Raw genomic sequence first — 19,050 nt, 5'->3', positions numbered from 1 at the left:
GGTACTCCCTGGTTACAGGCTTCATTGGGAGGGTCATCCCACCTTCTACAAAGGCGACCATTGGGATGATGACCTCTCCGGCCTTCCTAGAACCAGCCACGGCTTCCACCGGACAGTATTCTAAACCTACGTCGCTGGGAATCCTATACTTGGCTCTAAAGCCTTCCATCCCAGCGGTGGTATCAACTAGACACTTGAACTTTCCCATCAGAAAGGAACGAAAGGCTAAATTCTAAGAGGGAGAACGATTATAAGGAGAGCCGAGGACAAGGTCCAAGAAGAAAGGGTTAAGAGAAAAAAAAAGGAATAAGAACTTACAGACTTGAAGTTGTGCGAGTTTCCACAGATTTGTGTAGACAAAAGGTGATTGCTGATGTTTTGATGGGATTAGTCTCTAGAGAAATAAATGAAGGCGCAGGTTCCCGAAACGTCACGACGTGCGAGAAGCGGCCTCAAAATTATATTTGTCCCGCCTAAATTTTCGTGAAATAACGAGGACCGTTGGATGCCCACCTCACCGTTGAGCGTGGGGGACAAGGTGTAACTTATAGTAATAAATACGCGCGTTTTTGAAAATAAAACCGCCAAGTGTCACCCTCCGGAACACGGAACGGTTTTCACACGTGTGGTTATTTACAGAAAGTGTGGAGGAAGTGTTCGTTCGATCAAAACCCTATTTTTCTCCTCGGATGATGAAAAATAGAGTTTTGAGGGGCTATTGTGGGGAGTAAAAGGACCCAAGTGGGCATATGGGCCTTTGGGCCGTAACATGGAGGGCCGACCTGCTCCAGGATTAAACCCTATGAGTTGGCCCATACGCCGAGGGTCCGAGGATACAGCCGAGGGAGAGTTTCACCTCGGACAGATCCAAGAGAACTCAAGATTCCATTATAAAGGTCGTGGCACAACTGCGGAAAGACTAGTGGTTAAAAGGGGACATCCCGAATCTTCTAGATGCACCGGTATTAAAGAAAATATCAAGAGTAAAGGCTGCCACCTCCGCATTAAAGGCTCTTGCACCTACTTCCCCGGCCGCGTGTGGGGGAAGTGACCCCTGAACAGTGAGGTGGAAACTTCTAGTCACTGTTCAAAAAGTATCAGGGAAGGAAGTATAAAGGGGGGGTAAAGGCCAAAGAAAAAAGGGGGATCGAAAAACAAAGAAAGAAATTAAGAAATTGTAATCTTGAAAGAAGAAAGAGAAATAATAAAGAAGTAGTCATCGGCTCGAGTCCGAGGAGATCCATTTGTCATTATCGTTCGTTATTTACTTGTGTTTGTTTATAAAAGCCTGTTATCAAGCTCCCAGTACTTCTAACCTAGGTTTCAAGCCTACACTCTACAAATTTTATTGTTTAAGGCTCATTGGGCCTGAGCCCGTAATCTTCTTTGGGTCCAGGTGCAATTGTGCACTTACAATAAATATTGTGTCAACAAAGTTATAAAATTACTTTTTAATGCTCGTGTCTCCAGCACAGCAAGAATAAAACTTTTCTGTTTTTCTTTTCTTTTCTTTTTTACCTTGGGTTATTATTATTATTATTATTATTATTATTATTATTATTATTATTATTATTATTATTATTATTATGTTTTACCTTGGGTTATGGAAGATAAATTTTCCTTAATCATTGATTCATTATATAAAGTGTTTACAAACCCAATTTTTATTTTTCCAAAACTTTGAAATGACAAATTATTATTGATTTTTATATGAACTTATTACTTACATTATTTTGATTTTTTTTTTATCATAGAGAAAAAAATTGTGAAAAAAAGTTGTCAATAGAGTTTTTTGTTATATAATACTAATCACTTTTTTTTTTTTGTTAATACGATCTGTGGAGACTATCACTTTTTGTTTTTCAGAAAAAAAAAATACAAATTTACGTTATCTAACAGTTTTACCAAAAGATACAGTTTTACCAAAAGATACAGTTTTAGGGATAATATGTAGAAATTATAAATAGAAATGAAATTGTAGGGGGTTTAGCAACTATTACATCTTTTTTTTTTTAAAAAGGTTGGAAGGACCACCTATACTGTTAAAATAAAATTTATGATGAAGTCAAAAGAAAAGGAAAAACTTTAAAGCATGCAACGTTTATAAGGGGCATCTTGATGTTGCACCACTTGCCCATGATATGATCCTCATGGCAATCCAATTAGGCCATTGACGAAGTAGCTGATGCTGTACCTCTCAATAGGCCCATCGTCACAATTTGGAACAAGCACGTGCAAAGTATGCAATAACTGTAAAGTAGCAAATGATATGAACTTCATGGCAATCCAATTAGGCCATCGAAGTTGTTGCTGACGCTGTACCACTCACAAGGTCCATCGTCACAATTTCAAACAGTAGCATAAATCAGCCCAAACTTATCAAAGAGAAGAAATTGAAGAAAGTGTTCATTTGTTACCATATATGATTGTGTGTGCATGGTAGGTCTTATGATTGTGGAATGGCTTTTTTCCTATTCATTAATTTGTACAACGTTGACGTGCAAGGTGTGTAAACAACAGGTTTTACAATAACTCCTTATTGAATCTAAAAATCTTGCTTCAAACTCACTCTCTCTCATCCCCAATTGTCTATATAAAGCTTACTCCCACAAAAAATTCAACACCAGCAAAAAAAAAGCACCCCATTTCACTAATCTCTTTGTCTCTCTCTCTCTCTCTCTCTCTCCAATTAATTAATGGCTAGTTCAACTTCTATTCTTCCAAGTACATCTATACCACTAGATGACCAGTGCTCCAACCACCAGCTGAACCAAAAAGATCAAGTCTCCCCCATAGTCGAATCATCTTTGTTACAACCAAACACACCACCACTACTACCCCCATCAAACTGGGGCTCGATCCAGTTCATGACAGCTAATCCAGTACATCTGCCACAGCAAAACCTTTCAACTCCACCACTACCACCAAACCATGGGTCATTCCATATCCCCATGGCTGAACCAAATGTGGCACAACCCCAAAACCATGTCCCGGCTGATCAGAACTACATCGTGCAATTTAATGACCCATCTACTTTGTCACACCAAAACCCATCGATCTCACCACCAAACCAAGACTGTAACACCCAGCAGAGCCAGACTGTTTCCATTGTAATACCTCCATCATCTGATCAGCCTAGCCCACCATTCACCATAAACCCCCAGCAGAACCATAATCCTGCCACCACAACAGTACCACCAAACTGGGGCTCGACCCAGTACATAAATACTGGACAATATCCACCACAACAACCAAATAGACTTGGCTTATGCCAGTACTCCACTGCTGAACAAAATTTGGCACAGCCAAATCCATCTTTACCGCCCCAAAACCATGCCCCCTGGCCCCTTATGCCACCAACAAACCAGCAGGACAGCTCTAACACCCTGCAAGCTGTAATAGCTCAAGCATCTGAACCAACACAATACAGCTTAAATCCACCATCTCCTTGCATCGTTATGGTTTCAGCACCCCAACCAACCTATTACAACACCTACACACCACCATCGTTATTATCCACACCACTTCTAAACCATGGCTCAAATTCCATGAGTGGACAATGTCATAGTGATCCATCACCTCCACCACCTCCATCACCACCACCACCGCCACAACCAAACCAGAACTCAAACCCCACCAATATTAATCTAAACACACCCCAAGAAATCCCAGCGTTTGATCCAACAAATATATCAAAACCTGCACAGTCCCGTAACGACCCACGCAAAAAAAACGTGGCAAACACAGCAGCCAACTTGGCAAACCTTTTACCAACAGGCACAGTCCTTGTATTTCAAGCACTAACACCTTCCCTTGCAAACAGTGTTGGGAAATGCCAAGTTTTCAACAAGTACCTCATCGGAATGGTCATTGCGTTTTGTGCTGCCACTTGTTTCCTCTCTTCCTTCACTGATAGCTTCATGGTTGATGACAAACTATACTATGGTTTTGCCACTTTCAAAAACTTTTGGGTCCTCAACAACGACGGTAACAACCCAGGTGACGAAGAAAAGATCAAGGAAAAGTGTAAGGAGCGTAAAATCCGAGGCAAAGACTATGTTCATGCATTTGGCTCACTGATTGTGTTCTTGATCTTTGCTTTTAGCAGTTCAGACGTGCTACATTGTTTCTTTCCCCACGGTGGTGAAAATCAGTACTCAATGGTGTTATATTTGCCATTAGTGGCTGGAGTTTTATCGAGCTTCTTGTTCTCCATTTGCCCCACTGAACGTAAAGGGTTTGGCTACGCAGACTCACGCCGTTTCTAATGGTGCATGTCACATTCTTTTTTCCCACTCAAGGTCTACAATATTGTATTATGAATAAAAAAAATTTGCTCTCATGTCTACAATTCTGCAATTAATACAACAGAGTCAAACATGAGACAAATAATTTTTATTTGTATCAGTATATTTCGTACTCAATTTAGAGGGCTGCATGGTGATTTTTTTTTTTTTTAATGTTCCAAAATGTTACTATTAGTTTGTACGTTGAATATTGATGAGCTACTGTACATAAAATAAGAGTATTGTTGGCAAAATTATAAATACTCTCCGGAGACTAACACTTTGTAGAGGAGAATGAAACATTTTCGGTACGAATAATTATCAATTAGTAAAGATTTATTACACCGCTATATATAATACTGATATATATGATTTTATCCATGAACTTAAAAAGTATACATATATGCGTGCATTAATGAATTATATATTCAACAATAGTACAAACATAATAAAATTTCACAAATTTTAAAGTAGTATATTATAATTATTACAACATAATTGTCATTATGACTATCATTATCATTGCTTGTACTTTACACTAATTACATTCCGTCATATCAGCTGTTGCATAAAATGTTATGTCATTATACTCTATATAATTTATTTAAGAGCCTTTAAAAATATAAGTTTATGTCTAACCTAATATGTCGTTTCTCAAAAGAAAAAAAAAAAAAAAGGCCTAACCTAATATGTTGATCCAATAGAAGGTTTACATTTTCTTAATCATAATATGATTGTGATAATTTAATCAATTGTGACCCAAATATGCAAGCTCATGCCCAACCCACGTTTAAAATAAATAACAAAGAGGCATACATTGATCAATTTTCAGCTGGACAAAAGAGGGGGCATACTTTTGAAAATAATAAGTTTCAGGATATAAAAGTTTTTACCATTTCTTTTTTCCATAACTGTTCGTTGCACTCTGTTGCAATTGATAGATAATGAAAAAGTACTATAAAAATTTTAAAATTTAAATCAAGTATTTATAAACATAATATGTGTGCTACAAAGTATATATTTATAAATTTAAAAAATCAAGAAAATAAAAAATAAATATTGTGTAAATATTAAAAAAAATTTGATATTCATAACAAATCTTAAATCAACGATATTTAAGTACTACACAAGTAAAAGATATACAAAAAATTCAAAATTTATGTATCTCTATTTAAATTGCAATCCAGAAAGTATAAGGGACTAGCTAAAAAGAAACCTAAGTTTTTTTTCCTTTCTTACTTGAGATAATTCTAAAGATAACTGTGTTTATTAGAGTTTAATGAATTTTCAAAAATTAAATTAAGGAATAGGCATATACAATTTATCACTAATGAGATTTTGACTTTATTCGGATAAATATAAATTGCCTTGTACTTTCTTATAGAAACTATATATATATATATATATATATATATATATATATATATATATATATAAGGCTTTTATACCTATACTTAAGATTTTTTTTTAATTTATAAATAAGTTTTTTTAAAAAAAGGGCCTAATTTTGGATGGGATTGAATTTACTCTAATCATAAATTAGCAGTCTAATATGTTGTGAAATTAATTATATCTAATAATTTTTTCTCGAAACAAAAAATGTATGCATAGCATTATTCTGAGAAGAAATAATTAATTAGTGGGGAACAAGGCTAGCTAGTCAATCAAAAATCGGAGAGTCAAAAAACATTAGTCTTATTCTTGGTGGAAAAAGAAAGTAAAAAAGAATTCTTATTCTTATCACCATTAAGAATAAGAATGATGATTTTTGTTTTGGCTAAATCAGAATAATTTAGATTGTTAAAGAACAAGGTGCGTTTTATGTGATTGCTATTCCCATTGAATTGATGAAAAGAAAGAAAGATATAGTGATATTTCTGCTGCCAATGATGCCGAGCACTGTGTCTTGCATTTTTAGTTATACTTTAAAGGTAGTAACAGACTAATAGGAGCTTATTCTCCACACAAACAAAGAGGTGGTGTCCCATAAAACACCATCTAGGATTCCAGGACAAGGACAGATGGAAGCTTTCTTCTTTGCTGTTTTTTGATAATCACGTTTCATTCTAGCTCATTGGAGATTAATGCAGATTCTACAATTAATCTACACTATAGGCATACATGTTTTATGAGAGGTGGATGCAGTGGCGAAACTAGGATTTTAGTCTAGAGGGGGCAAAATCAAAAGACGATATTAAAAGTGAAATTTATCTAAAAAACATTAATCAACAATAATAACAAAATAAATAAACAATTGTAAGTAAATATGAATATATTTCATATTATTAAAATAAATAAACAAAAACAACCAGTTTATAGCTACTAAAAAAATTTACAAACTGATGGAGTAAAAATATGATTAGTGTTACTTAAAAAATATAATGAATAAATGTTTGAAATTATTTTTTGTGATTGGTGACATGCCAATTTGTAAGACAGAAGTAGTAAAATTTGTAATATTTCTAGCATCATTCAAAGATAAAATGTTGTGAAAAATATCATAAATAATAAAAATGGTGTAAATAATGATATAAAATAAAAAATAAAAAAAATAATGAAATAGGGTGGTTTGGTCACTTTCAAATTTCAACAAGTAGAAATCTTTTTTTCCCCCTCCATGTGACTATTAATACCAAAAAAAAAAAAAAAGGAGTCAGGGGCAGGTGCCCCCCCCCCCCCTCGCCCCCCTCTGGCTCCGCCAATGGGTGGATGGAAATCGATATAACTTTAAGGTGGCAAATTATATGATCCTCATGTATACCTATCCAATTAGGCCATTCAAGGAGTTGCTGACATTGTGCCTCTATTAAGGCCCATCGTCACATATTTTTTTATTTTTTTTGATAATCACAATTTGAAACAAGCACGAGTATATGCATAATTGATCATTCTAAACTCTTATAAAAAAGAAGAAAGTGCCCATTTTCTCCAAACTCTCTCTCTCTCTCTCTCTCTCTCTCTCTCTCTCTCTCTCTCTCTCATTGTCGATATAAAGCTTCCTCCCACATCAAAAACTCAACACCAGTCCAAATCTCAAATTTTCTCTATCTAGTCTCTACATTAATGGCTGGTTCAACTTCTATTCCACCAAATACATCTATACAACTAGATCATTGTTGGAAATAAAACAAAATATTGATGGGCCTTTCCTCAGTTACTCTCACAAATATCCACACACTACTTAGTGTGTAGAAAAGACTCACACTCACAAATTAAATAAAGAGAGAGAGTGGAGAGGGAAGAGTTAGAACTCTTTAAGGTTTTGTATTTCTCAACTCTTGCATAGAATTTGACGGATGAATGGGTTTATATAGTACACCATCCAACCTTTAACTCTCACTACATTTATTTTCTAACTCTTACATTCATAAATCTCACACATAACTTCAATAAACTTCCCACTACATTAACTTATGAAACTCACTTATTTATGAAGGATTAATTACAAACAAGTTTAACTTCTAACATCCCCCCTTAAACTTGTTTTCTTGATTACTCCAAGTAAGGCTCGCAGCTTGTTGAATGTGTCATACTTGAGTGGTTTAGTGAGTATATCTGCAACTTGATCATGTGACTTCACGAACTCAAGATGAACTTCTTTTCTTGCAATACATTCTCGAATAAAATGATACCTTGTGTCGATGTGCTTGCTTCGGTCATGAAAGACTGGATTCTTTGCAAGAGCTAGTGCAGACTTATTGTCCATAAATATCTTGGTAGCTTCTTCTTGAAACATTTGCAACTCTTTCAATAAACTTCTAAGCCACTTTGCATGACAAACACTAGAGGTAGCAGCAACGTACTCAGCTTCACAAGTGGAAAGCGTCACGATTGGCTGCTTTTTGGACGTCCATGTAAATGCAGTATTACCCATATAGAATACAAAACCAGTAGTACTCTTTCTATCATCTGTATCTCCGGCCCAATCACTATCACTGTAGCCAACAAGTTTAAAATCTTTAGAGGGTGAATACAACAGTCCATAATCCAGTGTACCTTTTAAATAGCGAAGAATTCTCTTGGCAGTCTTCAAATGAGTCATCTTCGGTGCTTCCATGTAACGACTAACTAGTCCAACGCCAAAAAGAATGTCTGGTCTTGTACATATTAGATACCTCAGACTTCCGATCAAACTTTTGAAGAATGTTGGATTAACCTTCTCTTCATCAACATGCTTTGACAACTTCACTCCACATTCTACAGGGGTGCTAACTGGATTGGAATTTAACATCTCAAACTTCTCGAGAATATCCTTCATATAACCTTCTTGGGAAATAAAAATCTCATCCTCCATTTGCTTCACTTCAATGCCAAGATAATAGGCCATAAGTCCAATATCTGTAATTTCAAACTCCTTAGTCATTGCTTTCTTGAAGTCTTCAAACATGCTTGGATTGTTGCCTGTAAAAATCAAATCATCTACATACAGACAAACAATTAAGATATCTCCATTTGTATACACCTTATAATAAAGCGCATGTTCATGTGAGCATTTAGAAAACCCATTAACTTGGAAGTATTTGTCAATTCTACTATTCCAAGCTCTTGGTGCCTGTTTTAGGCCATATAGAGCTTTCTTTAACTTCAAAACTTTATCTTCCTGCCCCTCTATAACATAGCCTATAGGCTGCTCAACATAAAGTTCTTCCTCAAGGTAGCCATTCAAAAATGCGGATTTTACATCCAATTGAAAAATTCTCCATTGATTTTGAGCTGCTAAAGAAATTAGCAATCGTATAGTTTCCAAACGAGCAACTGGGGCAAATACCTCATCATAATCAACACCTTGCTGTTGACTATACCCTTTCACCACCAATCTTGCTTTGTATCTCTCTACCTCTCCTTTTGCATTCTTTTTCAACTTGTACAACCATTTTACACCAATTGTCTTCTTTCCAGTTGGAAGAGTTGCAAGCTCCCATGTATCATTCTTCTTTATTGCCTTTATCTCTTCATCCATAGCATTTCTCCATTTTTTGTCTCGCACTGCTTCTTCAAATCCTGTAGGTTCACAATCAGCAAACAGACAAAAAAGTGTTACATCATCAGTAATCTCTATTGAATCATAAAGATCCTGGATACTTCTAATTTTTCTTGGTCTTTCACTAGAACTTCCTTCTAGTAAAGATGATGATGATGGACTTTCATGAATGGGAGATGATGCTGCTGGTGATGGAGGTGGAGTGGTAGGCTCTTCCTGAACTTCATTCCCTTGATCTTCCTCTTCAGATAGAGGAAAGAAATCATACTTCTCCTCTTCTTGGGTACTCCAATCCCATGTGCCTTCTTCATCGAATTCCACATCTCGACTAACAATGACTTTTCCAGTACTCGGATTATAGAGCTTATAGCCCTTAGAGCTTGGATCATAGCCAATGAACACATACTTCTTGCTTTTATCATCTAGCTTGGATCTCTCTTGATCTGGTACATGTGCATATGCAATGCTCCCAAACACACGAAGATGGGAAACTGTAGGCTTCTTCCTACTCCAAGCTTGTTGTGGGGTTTTTCCTTGTACACTTCTTGTGGGGCAACGATTGGACAAATAGATTGCACAATCTATAGCTTCAGCCCAAAATTCTTTAGGCATTTTTTTGCTCTTCAACATGCTTCTAGCCATATTAAGAATTGAGCGATTCTTTCTTTCTATTACACCATTCTGTTGTGGTGACCTTGGAACTGTTAGAGGGCGGCAAATCCCATTTGCTTCACAAAATTCTTTGAATTCATTTGATATGAATTCGCCTCCTCTATCAGATCTTAAGGTCTTAATTTCATGACCACTATGCTTTTCTACAAATACCTTAAATTTCTTAAATGCACCAAATGCTTCAGATTTCTGCTTCAAAAAATAAACCCATGTTTTTCTACTAAAATCATCAATAAAGAGAAGAAAGTAGTTACTTTTACCAAGTGATGATGGTTTGATAGGTCCACACACATTAGTATGAACAAGTTGCAATGGCTTGGTTGATCTTGTACTAGCTTCTTTTGGAAAGCTTTTCCTTGATTGCTTGCCAAGGAGACATCCTTCACAAAGCTGGTTAGGATGCTCAATGGAAGGCAATCCTCTCACCATCTTCATCTTTGTCAACAACTGTAGTCCTCCAAAGTTTAAATGTCCAAATCTTAGATGCCAAAGCCAAGAAGAATCTTTAAAACAAGCCTTCAAACATCTAATAGTATCAGTTTAAATATTTAACAAGAACATTCTATTTCTTGTCATAGGCACATTAGCTATCACATTATTTCGATGATCCCTTATTAAGCAACTACGATCTTTCAACTGGATATCATAGTCTTTCTCAAGAAGTTGTCCTAAGCTCAAAATATTAGTTTTCATGCTTGGCACATAATATACATCAGAAATAAATTGATGATCTCCATTCTTTAAACGGATAAGAATTTTACCTATCCCCTTCACTGAAACTTTGGATGAGTCACCAAAGGTAACACTCCCGACTACCGATTCATCAATCTCCATAAACATCCTTTTATTCCCACACATATGGTTGCTAGCACTAGAGTCAAGATACCACGCACCATTTTCTTCTTTGCCTTCTCCTTTGTATGCCAACAACAAAGTCGGCTCCACTTCTTCATTCTTATCTTCAACATAGTTAGCTTTCTCCTCAATAGTGTTAGTGGCATTTTTACATTCAGAAGCATAATGCCCATACTTTTGACAATTATAACATTTGATATTAGACTTATCATACCTTCTTTTATATGGTCTTGAGAAACTTCCTCTTCCATGATCTCTTGTGGATTTTGAACTTTGACCCCTCTCTTCATAATTGGGAGAGTTTTGACCATTTCTTCCTCTAGATCCTCTCCCTCTACCACGTCAATGTCCTCGGCCTCTTTGGCTACTTTCACACCAACCTTTCTCATTCAAGGTGAGCTTTGCTTGTAGGACTTGCTCCAAAGGCTCTTGCTTCTTCTTATTGAGCCTTTCTTCATGGGCTTGTAATGATCCCATGAGTTGGTCAATGGTCACTGACTCTAAGTCTTTTGATTCCTCAATTGCTACAACAATATAGTCAAACTTTGAAGTTAATGACCGTAGAATTTTTTCTACTACACGGACATCATCCAAGTTCTCACCATATCTCTTCAATTGATTTACAATTGCCAACACCCTTGAAAAATAATCTGAAATAGATTCAAATTCTTTCATGTGCAAACCTTCAAACTCGCCTCTCAATGTTTGAAGGCGAACTTTCTTCACTTTATCAACTCCCGTTAGAGAGTTTTTAAGAATCTCCCATGCTTGCTTGGATGAAGTTGCATTTGCAACTTTCTCGAACATAGTTTCATCCAAGCCTTGATAAATCAACGTAAGTGCTTGTTGATCTTTCTTTCGAGCTTTTTGCAAGGCTTCCTTTTGGTTTGGGGTTAAAGATTCTTCATCTTGTGACTGCACATAACCTTTCTCCACAATCTCCCACGCATCTTGGGATTCGAGCAACGCCTTCATTCGGATACTCCAATTTTCAAAGTTTTGTTTGGTAAGTCGAGGAAATTGGAATGACACCATCCCATTAGCAATAGCCATTCTCACCACGAACCGATTGGCTCTGATACCACTTTGTTGGAAATAAAACAAAATATTGATTGGCCTTTCCTCAGTTACTCTCACAAATATCCACACACTACTTAGTGTGTAAGAAAGACTCACACTCACAAATTAAATAAAGAGAGAGAGTGGAGAGGGAAGAGTTAGAACTCTTTAAGGTTTTGTATTTCTCAACTCTTGCATAGAATTTGACGGATGAATGAGTTTATATAGTACACCATCCAACCTTTAACTCTCACTACATTTATTTTCTAACTCTTACATTCATAAATCTCACACATAACTTTAATAAACTTCCCACTACATTAACTTATCAAACTCACTTATTTATGAAGGATTAATTACAAACAAGTTTAACTTCTAACAATCATGTCCACTGCTCCAACACGCACCAGTTGAACCAAAAAGACCAAGCCTCCTCCACAGTCGAATCATATTTGGTACAACCAAGCACACCATCAAACTCGGCCCCAAACCAGTTACATCTGCCACAACAAAACCTATCAACACTACCACCACCACCACCACCAAACCTAGGGTTTGCTGAGCACATTATACCTCAAGCATCTGAACCAAGCCCACCAATACCATCATCATTAGGCAGAAACCACAACCAGGTCAACCATAATGATCCAACCTCCACAGCACTACAACCAAATTGGGGCTCAACCCAGCCCATAACTGGACCATATCATCAACAACCAAGCCCTGTTTCATTCCAGAACCCCTGGGCTGAACCAAATTTGGAAATCCAAAACCATGTCCCTTGGTCCCTTCAGTGGATCTTGCGGATTGATCCATCAAATTTTTTACCACAAATCCAGGACTTTAACAACCAGCAAAGTCCAGCTGCTATTTCTGCTGTAAAAGCTCAACCATCTGAACCAATAACATACAACTTAAACCCTCCAGCCCTCTTCGTGGTTTCATCAAACTCTCAACCAAACACATCAGCACCACCACCAAGCCAAGGCTCAAACCCCACCAATGTTCCGAACCATTTCCAAGAAAACACAGTGTCTGAACCATCAAACGCATCAAAACCTGCACTACAACAACTAACATATGGTAAACCACAGAAAAGAAACCTGGCAAACAAAGCAACCAACTTGGCAAACCTGTTACCTACAAGTACAGTCCTTCTATTTCAAGCACTAACACCCTCTCTTGCAAACAGTACTGGGAAATGCCAATATTTCAACAAGTACCTCATCGGATTCGTCATTATCATTTGTGCTACCACTTGTTTCCTCTCTTCCTTCACTGATAGCTTCATGGTTGATGGCAAACTATACTATGGTTTTGCCACATTCAAAGACTTTTGGGTCCTCAACTACGACGGTAATACCAGTCAAAATGTAAAAAATAAAGTCCGAGAAAATAGAAAGAACCATAATATCAAACCCAAAGACTATGTTCATGCATTTGGTTCGCTACTTGTGTTCTTGATCTTTGCTTTTAGCAGTTCGGACGTGCTACATTGCTTCTTTCCAGACGGTGGTGAAAATCGGTACTCAATGGTGTTATATTTGCCATTAGTGTCTGGAGTTTTGTCCAGCTTCTTGTTTTCCCTTTTCCCAACTCAACGTAAAGGGTTTGGGTACGGAGACACCATTTCCGTACCCCAATATTAAAAGTCTAGTAACAAAAATATTTTCACAATTTTGTATAAGAGTGTAATTGGTGAAAAAAATGGTAGATTCATGTGTAAGTGATGGTTACTTATTTACAATTTGTCATATCAAAGTAGTAACAAAAAAATTATAGAATAATTTATAATTCTAGAACTATCCAATATTAAAAGTACATGTATGTGTGTATATATGTATGTCATTATTTTTTTTTCCACTCATGGTGACAATACTTTTATGCACTAAATTTGATATGATGTTAACTTGTGACAAGCTTTGGACACATCCAGCATCCAATCGGGTTGAGTGTGAGCAGGTGTTTTGGACTTAATTATTATTATTATTATTTTGAGAATGTTTTGGATTCAATTTGAGAGCTACTTGGTGATGTTTTTTTCTTTTCTTTTAATATTTCAAGATCTAATTATAAGATTGCAAGTTCAATCCATTAGTTAGAAAATTCTTGGATTACATTCTACTAGCAATATAAAGTTTGTATTGTGTACAATCTTATACAAGTTTTGCAAATATGTGTACAATATAATACACATTTGTTATATCTATAATGTAAGATTTACATTAATAAAAACTGTATAAAATCATAATTAACCGTATTAATTATTGTAAATGAAATTGTGAGGATACTTCCCCAATTAATCGGATTTATCCGCTTTGGGGAGCCAGTCCCTCACGGTTTATCGGCTCGTCCCCGAGTGCAGGCAGGATTTTCACCTCGACCAAGGGCTAGACCTTGTAATCGCAGGCTTGACACCAAGTCCCACATCGGTTAGAGTTCCCTCCCACATATGGTTTATAAGCTTCTGGAGCAACCATATGTGTACCACTACTAACACTCAGAAGCTTATAAACCATATGTGGGAGGGAACTCTAACCGATGTGGGACTTGGTGTCAAGCCTGCGATTACAAGGTCTAGCCCTTGGTCGAGGTGAAAATCCTGCCTGCACTCGGGGACGAGCCGATAAACCGTGAGGGACTGACTCCCCAAAGCGGATAAATCCGATTAATTGGGGAAGTATCCTCACAGAAATGAGAGTGTGTTCAAATTTATAAATAATTCTAGTTTTTTTTTAAAGAAACTTTTTTAAGAAAATTTTTATTTATAACTTGATAATTACAAGGAGAATGGATATTTGAACCTTAAAGGTTATATATATATATTAGCTTCATCACATGCGCAAATTTAGTGTCATAATTTTTATAAAAAAAAAAAATTAGATAAGTTTGTTTTTAAAATATGGATTAATAGGAAAGTGTCCTATTTTGTTGGCATTTTAAGTGGAGTTAGATGTCTTTGTTTAAAATACTAGTAGATGCAACTAGCTGAACTACAGAACACTTGGGGGTTGGGGCATACTTGACTAGGTATAAGTGTTGGCCGATACAATAATTAAGTTTCAGTTGCACTCGCCAGTATGCTAGAATATTCAAAAATTTTGTTGGGATGACTACAATTAATTTCACCACAAGAAATCTAAACTAATATGACATCTTAGGCGAATGATATCATAAATCAACCACTTAAGAATGTTATGTTATATTTTTTAAAATGATAATTCAAAAGTAAAGGTATCTTTTCTGATAATCTATTTATGTGGTTCAAAATTCAAACCGCACCTCTCCACTTTCTACCTTTAAAAAAAAAAAAATTGTCACTTCAATTAAAAATTCTCAGTTTAAAGTTACATCTGGTGTAACAATAAACAATATTACACTACTTAATAATTTATTATTGACACCTGGTGTAACACTAAATAATGTTACACCACCTAATAATTTGTTTTTGAATTCAAATATTGAAATCTCACTATTGGATTATATATTCTATATGTTTTTAACATGCATGTCAATTGGATGTTATTTACCATTCAATTCATAAAATTATCTTTTATGCATTATTTTAAACTACAAAAACTTTGATTTAAACAATTAATTGATAACATGAATATTAATTTTAATCACCTTGAAATTTTGCAAATATAAAAAATATACAAAGATAATGTAAACCAATGGTGAATTTGTCAAAATTCTTATCTAATTTAAAACTATTGAATAGTGTAACGTTGCTTAAAATTATATTAAGTAAAACTTCAACCAAACATGTCATGTATATATACATACATACATAGATATATATATATATATATATTAATGAACCGTCTTTGATGACAATGGTGTTGCAAACAGTAAACCGTCTTGTGCTAGTTGTTCAATTCCTTTGTCAATGTATCATAGATTCATAGTGCAATTTGTCAAAGTATTATGGGATAATGACCCATTTGGGTGCAGTCTAGTGATCAAAGGTTTGGGATGAGCTATAGAGACCCAAGCATCATATGTTTGATCCCTACTAAGAGTTTTCTTGTATTACTTTTTTTTGTTTTTTTTTTTTTTTTGAGAAAGAAGTGACAAAAGAAGGAAAATATTTTCGAAAACAATAAGTTTTTTTCAGAGGAATAAAAAAAATAAGTTTAGTTCTATAATATTGTAATTGAAACATAAGAAAAAATAGTGATAGTAGCAGAGTCAATAATCTGTTATAGGGGGAAAATAAAAATATAAAAAATGAGTATTATATATACACACACACAATGCTCCTACTTTGTGTTGTAGTATAAAAGAGTACTATTAAACAATTTAAAATGTAAATCAGGTACTTTAATTTTGTAGCTCTAATATGTGCATAGGGATGGAAATGGGGCTGGGAGGGTTTGAAGGATAGGGTATTCACTCCTGCTCCACATGGTTTTGTCTTACCCCAACTACATCCCGCCCCACATGATAGGAAAAATTTCCTTACCCCATCCCCTCCCCTTGGATCTTGCGAAGCCCCATCTCACCTCATAAAACTCTACTTTTTGTTAATTTGCCCACAACTATTACAATTGTTTTTAATAAAACTTGTTTTGTTAATAAAAATATACTTGAAATTATAAATAAATTTATCCCATCAAATCAAACTAATTTTTAGCAAAATTTGAATAAAATATTATTAAATTATTTAACAAGACAACATTACAACAAAAACAAAAATCTTATAATACAAAATCAATTATTTAATAGTAAATAAATTTGTTTATAATAAAGATAAAAGTAAATATTAAAATTGGTACCTTATTTCCAATCTTGCTAGAGAAAAAAAGAGGCAGGAAAGCCTTATTAGGTAGAATAAAATAAGGTAATGATATGTTTGTTTAAATAGTAGGGTTTTAGAGTATGAAAAATTTACAATTTAACCATTATCAATGCGGGACGGAGCAGGGTTGGGGTAGGGCAACGAGAATTGGGTCTAAAAAATCTAAATCCATCCCCACCCGCCTTGTGTTGCGAAGCTAAAATCTCGTTCTATCCCCTCCCCACCACCTTTGCGGGGTAGAGAAAACCCATGGGGGCAAAGTGGGAGGAACAGGTCAAGCATGGCAGGGCAAAATTGTCATCCCTATGTGCACTATATGTTTATTGTACTATATGTTTATTAAATTAGTTAGTCATAATTGGAGAGTAACTAAAAAACAGTTAAAAAAATCTTAAGGAAATCACACTTTACTAGTCTAAACTGTACCTCAAATTGCACTTTGTACCCTAAAATTTTAAAATCACGATTAACACCCTAAACTACAACCCGTGTTACACCTTATCATCAATAAACATATAGTGCACAACGCGGTTATATTGGATGACATTATGAGGGCGTTTGGATAGCCCGTCCACGTCCAAATTTTGCTTCTTCTTCTTTTTTTTTCAACGTGTGTTTGTTACTGTTCATTGGCCATAAACAGTGATTTTAGGCCAATGAACAGTAACTTTTGGAATTAACAGTGATTTTTACCCCTTTAAAAATTATTTTGCTACAGTGTTTTCAGTTTTCAGCAATAAGTTCTATCCAAACGGACCCTATGTGTTTAGACTCAATTGCCCCCCTTATCAATCCCTTAAAAACAAAGTATAAATTATATTTTACTATCCTAAACTATACTCTCAATTATACTTTGCACCCTAAACTTTGATTTTTCATTTAAGATTACGGTAGAAATAACGGCAGTGTGAAAAATATAACACGTGTTATAGTTTAAGGTGTTAACCATGCATTTTGAAAATTTAGGTGTTAACTGTGCATTCTAAAACTTTAGAGATGAAAAGTGTAATTTGAAGTATATGGTTTAGAGTAGTAAAGTGTAATTACTCCAAAAATTTTGTGAACTTCATTTTTTCATGTCAATTTTTTTTTTTTTTAAACATTGATCTTATTCTTGATGGAAGAAGAAAGTAGTAAAGGAATTCTTATTCTTACTACTATTAAGAATAAGAATGATGATTTTTGTTTTGGCTAAATCAGAATAATTTAAATTGTTAAAGTACTGGGTGCGTTTATGTTATTCCCCTTGAGTTGATGAAAGAACGAAAGATATTGTGATATTTCTGCTGCCAATTATGCCGAGCACTGTGTTTTGCATGTTTAGTTATTCTTTAAAGGTAGCAACAGGAGCTTATTGTCCACAGAAACAAAGAGGCGTGGTGTCTATAAAACATTATCTAGGATTCCAGGACAAGAAAAGGCGGAAGTTTTTCTTCTTTGCTGTTTTTTGATAATCACGTTCATTCTATCTCATTGGAAATTAATGCAGATTCTACGATTAATCTACACTGTATGGTTTATGAGAGGTGGATGGAAATCGATTATACAACCCCCCCCCCCCCCCCCCCCCAAAAAAAAAAAACCCCACATCGACTTAGGATTCATTAATTTGATATGGTATAAATATGAAATTAAGTAGTTTATTTTATTCCCTTAAATATAACTTTTTAAAATCTCAAATTTTTTTCTTATATCCAACTTATTATTTTCGCATCATAAAAATAAGCTATATCAAATACTGAACAATCTTAATAAGCTGGCATTGTTTTTAATTAATTATTGAATCTATCAAATATGGTGTTTGAATTGAATGGTTGATAAACACTAAGCACTGTTTGGATCTGAGTTCATAATCACTCCATTGTTGTTGCTAGAATCACTTCTTCTTCTTTTTTAATAATTGCTGCTAGAGCCACTTATGTACTAAAAGCAATATACCACACAAAGAAAAAGGCAATGAAAAAGTATTTGCATTTATAAAATTGCTTACAGCTAATATATGCTTTATTTCCTTGATACTTTTAATCATATTGCAAGTTCCTCCTACATCAAGATTATTGGTATATATACTGAAGTACCTTATTCAAATATAACACTATCCAAAAAGTTTAAGTCTATAAATTTGAGTCCAATTATGTTATATTAGCCACTTATTTTTATCATTATTATTCAATATGAAATTTTACTCACACATTTATACTACTTAACAATAACAAATATGTAAACCGTACCGATGCAATGGTTTTTTTTTGAGGACGTATAGATGACTTCCTTTAGCTTATTTGACCTGTATACACAAACTAGTAATATATTTGTACAATTCGCTAGTGAATTTAAAATTATATAAAATTAAAAATATTTCCTTAATATCATTAAAATAGAAAATAATACTATAA

This window comes from Castanea sativa, chromosome 3 (assembly GCF_040712315.1).
Source record: "Castanea sativa cultivar Marrone di Chiusa Pesio chromosome 3, ASM4071231v1".
In the NCBI taxonomy this organism is placed as follows: domain Eukaryota; kingdom Viridiplantae; phylum Streptophyta; class Magnoliopsida; order Fagales; family Fagaceae; genus Castanea; species Castanea sativa.
Note: the sequence above shows the minus strand (reverse complement) of the source record.